The sequence below is a fragment of the Delphinus delphis genome, chromosome 20 (genome assembly GCF_949987515.2).
Source record: "Delphinus delphis chromosome 20, mDelDel1.2, whole genome shotgun sequence".
In the NCBI taxonomy this organism is placed as follows: domain Eukaryota; kingdom Metazoa; phylum Chordata; class Mammalia; order Artiodactyla; family Delphinidae; genus Delphinus; species Delphinus delphis.
Genome location: NC_082702.1, coordinates 28,328,185 through 28,341,054, shown reverse-complemented (window position 1 = coordinate 28,341,054; position 12,870 = coordinate 28,328,185). Strand labels below are relative to the sequence as shown.

Below are 12,870 nucleotides of genomic sequence, written 5' to 3'. Positions count from 1 at the left end.
ACTCTATATCCCAGAAAGCTGCTTCTTGGTTGCAAGAAGCTGTTACTTGGAGGTACACAGCAAGACACCCCAAAATGTGGGGACACTACATCAGTAGAATGCATACAAAATGTCTGTGATGACTGATCTGCAAAAGTTCTTAAGCACAGGACAGGATGTATCTCTGGACAAAGCAGGAAGAGCAAGGCCTGGAAATCAAATCAAGACTTGACAATGGAAAAAAAAAAAAAAGCCAATTGTATTAACATAAGCTGAAAAATATTAGGTAGAGAGAAATGGTGATGTCTGAGGAGCTGAGAAAAGGGGGTAAGAAAGAGCAAGTCTTTGAGAGTCTATCTTCTCCCACATTGTCCAGGGTAGTGGGAATCCCTTGAGCATTCCAGCCAGCTCAGAGCTTCCCAGAATTCTCTCTGGATAGGGATCTTAAGGTTGGTCCAGGGAGCAGTAGGAAGGCAAAGATTCGGTAATTGATTAGTCACGTCTATCATGAGCACAGAGATGGGGAATCAGGCCAGTAGTGCTGCCATTCTGGACCGCTGTAGCCCTCAGAGGATACAAATATCTTAGGCCATCCTGGCTATTAAAATCATTCATCTTGTTCACCTTGTTTGGATTCCAGGAATGCCAAGCTTCTAAGTAGAATTTGGCATCCCCTGTGACTTTCCTACAGGGGAAAGAATGTGCTGATAGGCTGACATGAAGTTTTCAGGCTGCTTCACAGTGCTTGTCCCATTGTGATTTAATATATTTGTGGTCTGGCTTCCTCACCAGGCTGCTGTGAATTTGGTGATTCTGTCCTTGCTAGCCTGATCAGTTCCATGTGCACGAAAGGCACTCCATCTCCGACCTGCAAAGAATGAGCAGCATCTCCAGCCCCCAGCCCTCGTCACATTGGCCCTGAGGGGTGCTTCTCCTGACACTGCTAGCCAGCTGCGCTTTGCCACGTCAATCACCCCGACCGCAGCCGTCTACCCCGAGCCCGGCATGAGCTGTGGGAGGCCTGCAAGAAAAGTGCTACAGCGACCAAAATAAGTTCTGTTGGAATAAGAAAGAATAAGGAAGAAAGAGATCCTGTGCTTGGGGCAAGATGCCAAGAACACATGACAGAAAACAAGCAGAAGGAATTGGCAACGTTTAATCTAGAGCAGGGAAGATCCGGGAGGGCCAACCAGTTCCCTGTCATCAAATACCTGAAGGACTGCAGTGATGCAAAGGGGAAAGATTTGTTCCCTGGGGCTCCAGAAGAAAGTATGACAACCAAGGGGTGGCAGATACAGGGAGAGAGATTTCGGTGAGATAAAAAAAGCGGAACTTTTAAAGGCAGTTTTCCTTTAATATCAGTCATTCAAATATCACCACTTTTATTTTTCTTCTTTCTTCTGTCACGTTTGTGAGAAGCAGTGTAACTCGGCGATTAGGAATACAAACGGAAACAGAAACGCTTGGGTTCATTTTCCAGTCCTGTCACTTACTAGCTACATAACTTTGGGCAAGTTACCTTACTTTCCCATGCCTGTTTTCTCCACTAATAATAGTACCTACCTCAAATAGTACTTAACCCATGTGACTGTGGTGAAGATTGATTAAATTATACATGCAAAATGCTTAGGATAGCGCCCAGCACACATTATGTGCTCCGCAAGTGGTAGCAACTATTATGTTTTATTATAATCTCATACCACTTATACTATTTCTAAGTAGACACATTATTTATCTAAATTTATTTGAAAGGAAACTTTATATTACTACTGCAAAGGCAAAGCCAGAAACACTTGTCAGGTATAGATGGAAACTGTACAAATAAACATAAAGCAATGTTATCAAATTTTAGCTAGCTACTGTTGCCTGTTCCACCCCCTGAGTTTGAGGACTGCTGCCTTTTCCGTAAGAAGGGAGACGAGCAAGTGTTACCAAAACGGTCTGGTACTTCACTGAAACTTCTTTTGTTGACTGTAGTCAGAAGGCAGAGTCTGGCAAGTTTAAGGAAGTGAAAGGCCCGTGTGGTTGCAGCTCCTGCTCTAGGGAGAGAGGCAGGGCCGGATCAAAGGGACGGTTTAAAAAGGAAATACCTCTCCAAGAATGAGGCTTCGTCATCTTTAGCACTACAGTGCTCTGCCACACCGAATCATCCCACCAGGCACCCAGTGGTATGATCAGCACACTTCAAAAAGCAGTCAGAAACATTTCATAGACCACCGCGCTCCCCAGCGCCCCCCGGAGGAAACCTGCAGACAGTTTCCAGACACCCCGCCTGCCTCTCACTTCTTTCTACTCGAAGACATTTTCTGGTGGCAGGCTGCGTACTCCTGACCGCACGCAGAAGTTGGGGGTTTGCTGGGACGCACAGTGTCTCCGAGCAGCCCCAGAGAGACTGAGCCGTTTGCTCCAAGGTAACTCACTCATCGACGCATCCTCTACTGGCTCTCCTCCCTTCTCCGGTCCGTTTCACTCTCACTGGGCTTTCTGGGATCGCCTCCCAAATGAATTCCGGGCACCCAAGTCCTGGTCTCATGATCTACTTCGGGGAAGCCCCAGCTATGGCACAGTTTAACTGTGGCGCTTGAGAAATGGCTGAGAATGTTCCACGGAGATTCATGAGTCAGGTAAGAATTCAACCAGGAGGACATTTAGTCTCCTTCTGACACTTAGGTCCATGATTCTAGATCGAGTCGGCAAACTACAGCCCACGGCCCATGGGCTCTCCCACTGCCTGTTTTTGTACAGCCTGTGAGCTAAGAATGGTTTTTACAATTTTAAATGGTTGGGGGGGAAAAAAAATCAAAACGAGAATAACATTTTATGGCCCATAAAAATGATATGAAACCCAGATTTCAGTGTCCATCAATAAAGTTTTATTGGAACACAGCTACACTCATTCATTCCCATATTGTCTACGGCCACTTTTACTCCATAACTGCAGAGTTGAGTAGTTGCAGCTGAAACCATATATGGTCCACGAGGCTCAGAACGTTTACTATCTGGCCCTTTACGGAAGAGTTTGCTGACCCCTATTCAAGATCATTATCCTGCAGGGACAAGAGGCAGATTGAGACCTGGTTGCCCAGTGGATGCGAAGCCCATCACCAGACCTAGTATTTAGGGGGTTTTTGGATCAGATGTTCACAGTTCCTTTTCCTACATCTCTGTGACCACCCTCATGATTCCCTCTGCCCTCTGCAGGTACCTAGGACTCCCCCACTGAGGCATTAATGTTTTTATACCAGGAGTAATTTTATTTACTTTTAAAAGGGCATAAGACCTTTTGTTCCCCACACTCTGCCCATTGTCCCAGGTGGTTTCATCGACTCTTGATGGCTTCAGTTACTCATTCTTCCCCAAACAAACCAAATCTCCAGCCCAGGATTGTGTCCTGGATCTCAGCTCAACACTCAGATGTCTGTTCAACATTAGATTAAGATGGGGGTGGGGAGATGGGTTTTGCTGCTTACCAGTGGTGTAGCTTTGAGCAAGGCATATAACTGCCTGGGGCATCAATTTCATCACCTGTCAAAGGTGGAAACAACCCCGCCCAGTCTGCCAGGATTACTGTGGTAACTGGACAAAAGGTGAGCTGCCCACAAAACACTGCCACCTGGCCCCAGCCTCCCTCTCCAGCATATTATCATATTATCAGGCCTCTGCTTCCTCTGACCACTACACTCCCTGCACACTGGCTCTCCTTGAGCTCCTTGACTTTGCCAAGTTCTCACCTACCTCTGGGCCTTTGCACATGCTGCTTTTTCTGCCTGAAATACTTTCTCCTCATCTCACCCCCCACCCTGGCTGCTTCTCAGCCTTTCTGACCCCTAATCCATATGTATGCCTTTCTGTATGCCTCTCCATCTTTGTGCTTGATTCTCTCAGTGCATGTGCAGTGATGTCTAATTAGAGTCAATTCTCATTATTCACAGTGGTTATATTCTATAAAGTTGCCATGAACATGGAACTGGCAAATACTGATCTATTGCTCCTAAGGGAAAAACCTAAGGTTAGGTTTCTGCAAGCCTCTGGTCACATTTTCATCAACAGATCAATACCTAACCTTATTTTATGTGGTTTCTGTTTCAAGACTCCTTATTTAATATATATTGTTGTTTCATTCACATTGAACTCACAGCCAATACTACTACAACTCATGCCTGAACAAAGCTTATCTAACACACATTTTCTCCGTAAGGCACATCGCAGCCTTCTTGTGCTTGGGAACACTGGACAGCACTTCAGCACTATGTTTGGGGGTGACTGTAAACAGCAAAATCACCAACAGAAAGCACAAAAATGCAAAACAAACAAAAAAAAAACATGGCACTAAATAGAACACAAAAAGGACACTTGTTCACAGTTCTGAGAGCTGAAACAAGAAAGCAGTGTCATCTTGTTTTGACCTCAGCTGGGAACACGTGTGTTGAGCGACTCAAATTTTTTGCCACTGTTTGCGTCCATGAATGACCACGAGAAGCACTGTGGCTATTGATTTGGGGGTGACAAATAAATTTTAGCGAGTGGGAGAATTTGCAAATACGGAATCTGCAAATAATGAGGATCCACTGTACTTTCTTCCCATTTCTCTCATTCACTAGCATGGGAGTTCACTGAGGACTGGTTTACCTCTGTCTTACCGTTTTACCTCTAGCGCCTGGAAAACAGCCTGGCACACAGTAGGCTCTCAATAATAAATCCAGTTTAAATGAACACATGAGTCAATTCAGTGAAAGTGCTCCGTTGGCAGCAATGACAGCTAGTGTTTACGGAGCAGGCACCACGAGCTGCCCTGTGCTAAGTGCTTTTTCTATGTTTCCTCTGCCAACAAGGGAAACAGCAGATTATTGTACTTTTGCCATGGGCTCTGGAATCAGACTGCCTGGGTTCAAACACAGGACCTGCCTTTTATTAGTTATTTAACCCTGAGCAAGTTCCTTGACCTCTCTGAGCCCCAGCTTCCTTCACTATCAAATGGGGTAGTTAGAGTAGTACCTTGTGGGTTATGGTGATGAGTTGATGTGGCCATGCGAAGAAAGCATTTAGCACTGTGCCAGGCACAGGCAGGTCCGTAGTAAACATTACCTCTTATGGGCAATAATTCCCATGGCAACTCTAAGAGTTTTATATGATACTATCATACCCATTTTGCAGATGAAGGAACTGAGGCTAGGAGGGGTTCCATGAGTTTTTAAGGGTCACACAGCCCACGCAGGGCTGGCTCTGGGAACTCCAAGCCTAGGCTCATAACCGCTTTGGTGTAAATGTAACATTTACTAATATGATGAGGGCTGCTCCAGGAGGCCCCCTGAACTTCTGTAGGATCTGGGTAAAAAGAAACCCGCCTCTCTCATGAGTCTTTTCTCATATTCTACATCTGTGTCTTTCTGTTCCCTGCCCACTTCCGAGTTCAACCCTTTCAGAACCAGCCCTATTGGGAGGGAAGATGTTGGTTTGTTATCTTGGGTTTGACAGCTCAAAGGTGGAGATATTTCCTGCTTAAAAGGCATGTTGAAGAAGGAGGAGGAGGAGAAGAATCAGCATTCTGGGCTGCGACAACCGTCCTCCTTTTTCTCCAACCCTTTAAATCAAGGATCCTCACACTTGGCTGCTAGCTGGGAATCTCCTGGGAAGCTTTGAAATGTCCAGATGCCCAGGCCCCAACCCAGACCTCCTACATCTGAGTCTCGGAGGTGGTGGGGTGGGAGGGAAACGGGGCATCAGTATTTTTTAGTGCTCCCCAAGCGATTCCAATGGGCAGGCAAGTTGGAGAAATGGTGCTTTGGATCTTATCAGCACTCAGCTCCAAAGCTGAAGTCGCTCTGGGTGGCAGTAACTCTTTTCTCCTCCTAGGACTGGCTGTTCGGGGATTCGGTCAGGCTCTCCAGAGGAACCAGCTAGTGGAGGATGTTTGCGTGCGAGCGACCTGGCGTCCAGCCCTGCCCCTAGGCCCAGCTTGGCGACTGCGGTCTCCAGGTCCCCACAGGCAACGACACGTGCGGCCGCTCCGACCTGTCTAGTCGTCCGCGGAGACCGCCGGCAGGGCTCGGCGGCCGCCACGCTGCCCACGCCTCACCACAGAGGTTCGCGGGAAACGCCCGGGGCTCAGGAATCCTACCTTGGCTGTCGGCGCTGCCCTCCGGTGCCCGCAATCCTGAGACTCCGGTTCGACCTGTCGCCGGGCTCCGCGGTCGCTTTCGTCTGCGCCGGAGAGGCGCCCACTAGAGCGCAGGCGCCACCTAGTGGGCGCGGGGCGCCGGCTGGGAGGTGCGAGCTCAATCCGTCCCGGGCGGAAATGCAGCCCGGGCTTCCCAATTGGGCGGTTTTCCTACACGCTGCGCGCGCCGGGAGCAAATCCCGGCTGGGTGGGATCACCTTCACTCCTTAGAGGGCACTGGGAGCAAAACTTGCTGAACTTCCTTTTGAGGGCACGGAGGGGCTGCCAGGCCCTGGCTGCTGGCCTGGAATGCATAGTGGGATTTTCCTGGCGGGACTCAGGGATCTTGCCTTTCATCCAAAAGCTTTCAGTACACTCCAATGTGGCAGAGCCTCTCTTTTAAATGTCCTGCGAGCATCAGAAGATGCAAAGGACTGGGTTTCTCTTAAGCCCAGGGAGGCATTTTCCCTACTAGCAACCCTATCTTTTTGCCCCGCCTCACACCCCGCACCTCCCCACCCCCTTGCCCTCCTACTCTGTTCCCTCCTGTCCCTTTAGCTGAACTTTATTAAACACCCATCCTTTGTCACACCCGGAGACACAGGTCCCTAAGGAGCTGGCAACCCAAGTTATGTTTCTGACCCGGGTGACATTGACATTTCTTTGGTTGAGGCCGTCCTTGGCACTACAGGACATTTACTTCCCTCACTCCATGGCGCTAAATGCCAGTAGACACCTCATAGTCATTGTGACAACCAAAACCACCCCTTCATATTTCCAGTTGTCTGCCGGGTTGGAAGAGCACTGCCCTAGGCTGAGAACCTATTAGCTGATTATTAAGGTCAGGAAAATGGTGGCTTATTGAAAGTGTGTACATTTCATTTATTGCTTTCTTCAACAAATGTTAACTGAGCACTTACTATGTGCCACTTTCCTACAAACAAGGGATACCACAAAGGACAAAACAGCTCAAAATTTCTGCCCTTGTTGAATTCACATTTATGTAACAAATTAACTTTTAGCACACACACAAAGGCAATGCAGTGTAATTGAGCTCTTCGCAAGGTAAGTACAGGATTTTTTTTTCAAATACATCAATTTATATAGTGCCCTGGTGCAATGCAGTGTAATTGAGCTCTTCTCAGGATAAGTACAGGATTTATTTTTTTAAAAAAATACATCAATTTATATAGTGCCGTGGTGATGGAGACAAGTTTGGCAAAAACTTCTTTTAAGGCACTTTATCTCTGTGGTGATTTGGGGGGATAAGTTCACCAGTGGAAATATTAGACACACTCTGTGACAGTGAGACCTGAGCCAATCCCCCCTCCCCCCACCTTCGTGTGCCTATTTAAACTTTGGTCTCTCTGTACTGGTGTCATCTGGTCAAACTGACCATCAAGAGTAGAGGGGAGGGGGAGGGGAGGGAGTATTACCTATGAGCAATACCTGGAGGGGCAAGGGGTTCGCGCGTGCGCGCGCATGTGTGTGTGTCACTGACGGGGGCCACCCCCAGCCTACTTAGGGCTTGCTCGTGCCCTGATGAAGGTGAATCAGTCAGAGAAGTGCTGACAGGTACACTTCCCATTCTGTCACTTTAAAGTGTCTCTGAGTCACTTCCAGTCCTTGCAAGAGCTCCCTCCTCCGCCCCTACACACCACCCCACTTTGGCCCAAAGCTTGCCCCAGCAAAGACGTAGATTATAACCTCTGCAAGTCTGATGCCAGGCATCACCGGATGAGGTTAAAGGTTTCCTAAGGACTTTAAGAAGAACTCTCCCCTGAATTCTTCTACCATTTTGTTCATTCCACTAATCACAGTGGTTTGGAAACTGTGGTTATCAACAGGTCTGTATTCTGCATAGGTTCTCCATAGGTGATCTCCTTGAGGGTCTGCGCCATGTTGGATAGGTAAAAGTAGTGTCAATAATAATAATAATAATCTGTAATGTTATTAGGCACGAAGAATTTTAGATTGACTAGTTGAATCCTCACAATAATCCTATGAAGTAATCACTGTTATTTTACCCATTTTTTTGATGAAGAAACTGAGACTCATAATGCTTAAGTAATTTGCCTTGGGTGGGAGAATTAGCAAGCGGTGTGGCCAGGACCTGAATTTGGATTGCCTGCCTGCAGAACCTTTGCCTCTGAGCACTCCACTGCTGTTGATGGAGCGCCTGGATAACCGTGCTGGGCACTGTGTTTTAGACACGGGACAGCATGAACAGGGCCTCTAATTTTTATCCCTCTGTGCTCTTGTTCTGTCCACTCTTTCCTTCAAAGGGAGAATTTTGTGTGGTGCATTTTGTTTTTTAATAAATTCATAATGTTATGAGAGGTAACCTATTTTTAGTAGGTGAGGGCTTGTTTATCTTCTAGAAGCTTGCTCCATTAAAGAGGGTGAGGGAAATTCCCTGGCCGTCCAGTGGTTAAGACTTGGTGCTTTCACTGCTGTGGCCAGGGTTCGATCCCTGGTCGGGGAACTAAGATCCCTCAAGCCATGTGGCTCGGCCAAAAAAAAAAGAAAGAGAGTGAGAATCCTCTATTTTCCAAAGTGGATGGAGCTGGAAATGGGTCACCGGGAGCATGGGCAGGATGTCAGGATCCTGGCAGAAGGAGGGGTAGAGAAGGAAGGAGGCTAGGATGCCGGAGACCAACAACAGAGGGGCAGGTGCCTATCCCAGGAAGGTCACTTGGTCTTGCGAGGCTGGCCCTTGGACTAAATGGAAACTTGACTTTGGGGGTCATATAGGCTTACGGCAGAAGTAAGTTTGGTCACTTTTTGGTCATGAACGGCATCTGCAAACCCTGCCAGATATTATGAGGTGTATTAGCAGGATGACATATATGCGGTTTCATTGACTCTTCCCAAAAGTCCAGGAAACTGAGAGTCAGAGAGGTTAAACAACTTACTGAAGGCCACACAACATGTACACTGTAGAGTTAGTATTCAATCTCAGGTTCTTCTCAGGCTGAATCTGGTGCTTCTAACCATGACGATTAGCTGCCTTTCCATAAACAAATGGTGAATTGAACTGAACTCCTCAGGAGGGATTTGCAGTTCTTCGTTTTGGCCAGGTTGTCCTTTCCTCCTCTACCAGCTAATATTCTGCTTATCCTTCTGGGTCCAGCTAGAGGAATCCCTTCCCTATTCCCTTTTCCCAGTGTGACCTTTTTCCTGTATTAAAGCACTTACTGCATTCTGCCTCATGGTTTAATTCCCTGCAAAGATGTTGCCTTCCCCAACAGATTCTATGCCCTTGAGAACAGGATCCACGTGGATTATGCTGGATGGTTTGTTTACCTCTCCACATCTGCTCTCCTTTTCCACCCTGCTCTGCATCCTGGGAGGCTGACCTAAATGGGCAAGACCGAAGGCTTCTATGCCCACTGGCCTCAAGTTGGGTTTGGCCAATGGGAGCCCTGGGAGGGATTGGAGGGAGGGAGGAAAATGAGGTTGGGGTGCTTACGGCCCCAGCTCCCTTCCTGCAAGGTGCCTTGGGCCGGCCACTCTTCTGCGCTGCAGTCATAGCTGTAAGGTGACCCTCTGCACACAGCCCGCTCTGCTTCCACATCCAGGTCTCCTGAATTGCAATTCACTAAGGTTCTGGAAACCGCGCAACACCCCACATGGAACCTTGTAGCATGCGGCTCAATAAACAGCTGTTAAGCTAAATTAGGGGCAGGTGTGTTTGTTTGTTTGTTTGTTCAAATGAAAAGCAGGAGAGAAAGGATTTTAAATGATCTTGAGAACTAGGACCAGATGGCAAATAAGCTCCTAGGCTCCTGGCAAACAGTATTTATTTATTTTTTTGTTTGGATGATCTTAACATTTTTTCCTTAAATTAATATACAGCAAATTTGACTTTAAAATTTTTCAGGTACAATTCTGTGAATTTCAGCATGTTTAGATTTGTGTAACTACCACCACAATTAGGATACAGAACACCAAAAACTCTCCAGCCATCACTTTGTAGTAACACCACTGATCTGTTCTCCATTCTTATATTTTTGTCTTTTTGAGAATGTCATATAAATGAAATCAAACAGTAGGTAACCTTTAGGCTTCTTTACTCATGAACATCTTTGAAATTACGTTACGTGTAACGAAAGTTTTTCCTTTTCATAGCTGAGTAATATTGTGCTGTATGAATGTACCACAGTTTATTTATCCATTCACATTTGGGTTGTTTCGAGTTATTGATTATTAATAGAGCTGCTCTAAATATTTGTGTACAGGTTTTTGTGTGAACGTAGGTTTTCATTTCCCTTGGGTAATGTTATAGACTGGATGCGTTGTCCCCCCCAAATTCATATCTTGAAGCCCCAATCCCCAGTGTGACTGCATTTGGAGATAGGGCTTTTATAGAGGTAATTAGGTTAGATGAGGTCATAAGGATGGGGCCCTAATCTCACTGAACTAGTGTCCTTATAAGAGAAAGGGACACCAGAGTTCTCTCTCTTTGTGAGCACAGGGGAACGACCATGTACAGATGCATCAGGAAGGTGGCCATCTGCAAACCAGGAAAAGAGCTCTCACCAGAAACCAAATTTGCCAACACCTTGGTTATGTACTTCTAGCTCCAGACCTGTGAGAAAATGTCTATTGTTTAAGCTTCTGAGTTTGTGGCATTTTGTTATGGCAGCCTGAGTAGACTGATACAGGTAAATATTCTATGGTAAGTGTATGTTTAACCTGATGAGAAACTGCCAGACGGTCTTCCAGAGTGGCTTTACCATTTTGCCTTCCCACCAGCAGCATACGAGAGTTCCGGTTGCTCTGAAGCTTTGCCAACATATGGTATTATCATTAGTTTTTATTTGTGTTTTTTATGTTGATACTTTCTGCGTGCTAGGTTTTGTAGGTGGTAAAAGTCAAGGAAGCATTTTATTTTATTTAAAAAAATTTTTAATTTATTTTACTTATTTGTTTTTGGCTGCGTTGGCTCTCTGTTGCTGTGTGCGGCCTTTCTCTGGTTGTGGCGAGCGGGGGCTGCTCTTTGTTGAGGTGCGCGGGCTTCTCCTTGCGGTGGCTCCTCTTGTTGTGGAGCGTGGGCTCTAGGCGAGTGGACTTCAGTAGTTGTGGTGCGCGGGCTCTAGAGCGCAGGCTCAGTAGTTGTGGCACACGGGCTTAGTTGCTCTGCAGCATGTGGGGATCTTCCCGGACCAGGGCTCGAACCCATGTCGCCTGCATTGGCAGGCGGATTCTTAACCACTGCGCCACCAGGGAAGTCCCAAGGAAGCATTTTAAAGCTGAAAATATTTTGAAAGTATCCTACTGTGGTCCCATCCATCCCTGGGTGGTCCATTTCTCTTTCCTTGTCTTTCCGCCGCCTCATCCTATTCCTGGGGCAATGTCCCCTAGGCAGAGCCAGCTAGTGATCTGGCAAATCAGAGTCTTCATCAGAGGTGAATCCATCTCTGAGAAAGTTGAGGAAGAGGTTGGGTGTGAGTAGGTCTGGCTTTACAGGCCTTATGCTTCATTTAAACTTCTGTTGTCACCATCTTGAAATTCTTAATAATTTTTGAACAAGGGCTCACATTTTAATTTCACACGGGCCCTTCAATTATGTAACCAGTCTTGGGTGTGAGTGTCACAGGCACGACAAGGCTGCTCACCAGGTTCACTCAGAAAAGGGCCCTCATCTGTCTTACCAACCACACCTCTAAACTAACCCAAGCCCAGCCTGAGGGTTTTACCTGTCTCCTTGGTGCTCCTGCCGCCTGTCTTTTGTGCTGACTTGGGACAAGCATGATTAATTTGAAGGATTCACAAGAGACTTGTTGGCCTAGGATCCCAGTATCCAAACGAGGATTTGCCTTAATTAGGACTTCTTAACTGGAAGGCAAATGGAACCTCCCTCTTCCACCCTAACACCCCCAAAATGTACTTTGGCGTTTACGTGGGAGAGGTAAATCGACAGCATTATAATGTCCTCCTAATTGTCACTCTGCCAGCCCGGTTGGCAAGAAGCTCATTCAAAGAAAGGTGATTTACAGGGGAGTCTTACCACATTCCTGTGGATCACTGAGTGCCTAAGTCCAGGAAGATGAATGGTGTTAACCAGAGGCAGTGGGGGTGGCAGCAGGAGGGGACAAGGAGTGGGAAGGTCACAGGATGTGCAGGCAGCATCCTGAGCTGGCTGCCAACCACGCGTGTGACCTCAGGCCATTGACCTAACCGCTCTGGACTCAGTTACTCCCCCTCTAGCGTGGCTTAACAATACTCCCTCGTAGGACTGTTTGATTATGAGGAATAAACGAGAGGACGTGTGTAAAACATCCGAGGCTGGCATGTACCCACCCCTCCGGAAGTGAATGGAGTTGGCGTCACCTTTGACTGCTGTGTGCATACTCAGGGAAGAATACAGTCTGCGCTTCTCTGAAAAGGTACTACACGGACCTGCTTGATCCTCTTTGCAGCTTCCTGGCAGCTGCGCCAGAACTATCGGGCCCCTTTTGGAGTTAGGAAAAAGAAAGCGAGGTGATCAGAAAATAAAAGAGGAGTCAAATATAGAGAATTCGTTCACAGCTTTGAAAACTTTTACCCATGTGTCCCGGATTAAAAGAGCAATGACAGGGCTTCCCTGGTGACACAGTGGTTAAGAATCCGCCTGCCAATGCAGGGGACACGGGTTCGAGCCCTGGTCCGGGAAGATCCCACATGCCGTGGAGCAGCTAAGCCCGTGAGCCACAACTACTGAAGCCCGCGCACCTACAGCCCGTGCTACA

General features: G+C 47.2%; 1 protein-coding gene across 1 annotated transcript in view; it reads right to left on the bottom strand.

Annotated features, from left to right (window-relative positions):
* Positions 1 to 6,200, bottom strand: part of CHD9 (chromodomain helicase DNA binding protein 9) — a 244,937-nt gene extending 238,737 nt beyond the window's left edge. The window contains exon 1 of the mRNA XM_059999872.1: positions 6,098 to 6,200. The gene's annotated coding sequence lies outside the window, so the exon portion shown is untranslated. The remainder of the gene's footprint in view (positions 1 to 6,097) is intronic.
* Between the last annotated feature and the right edge of the window lie 6,670 nt (positions 6,201 to 12,870).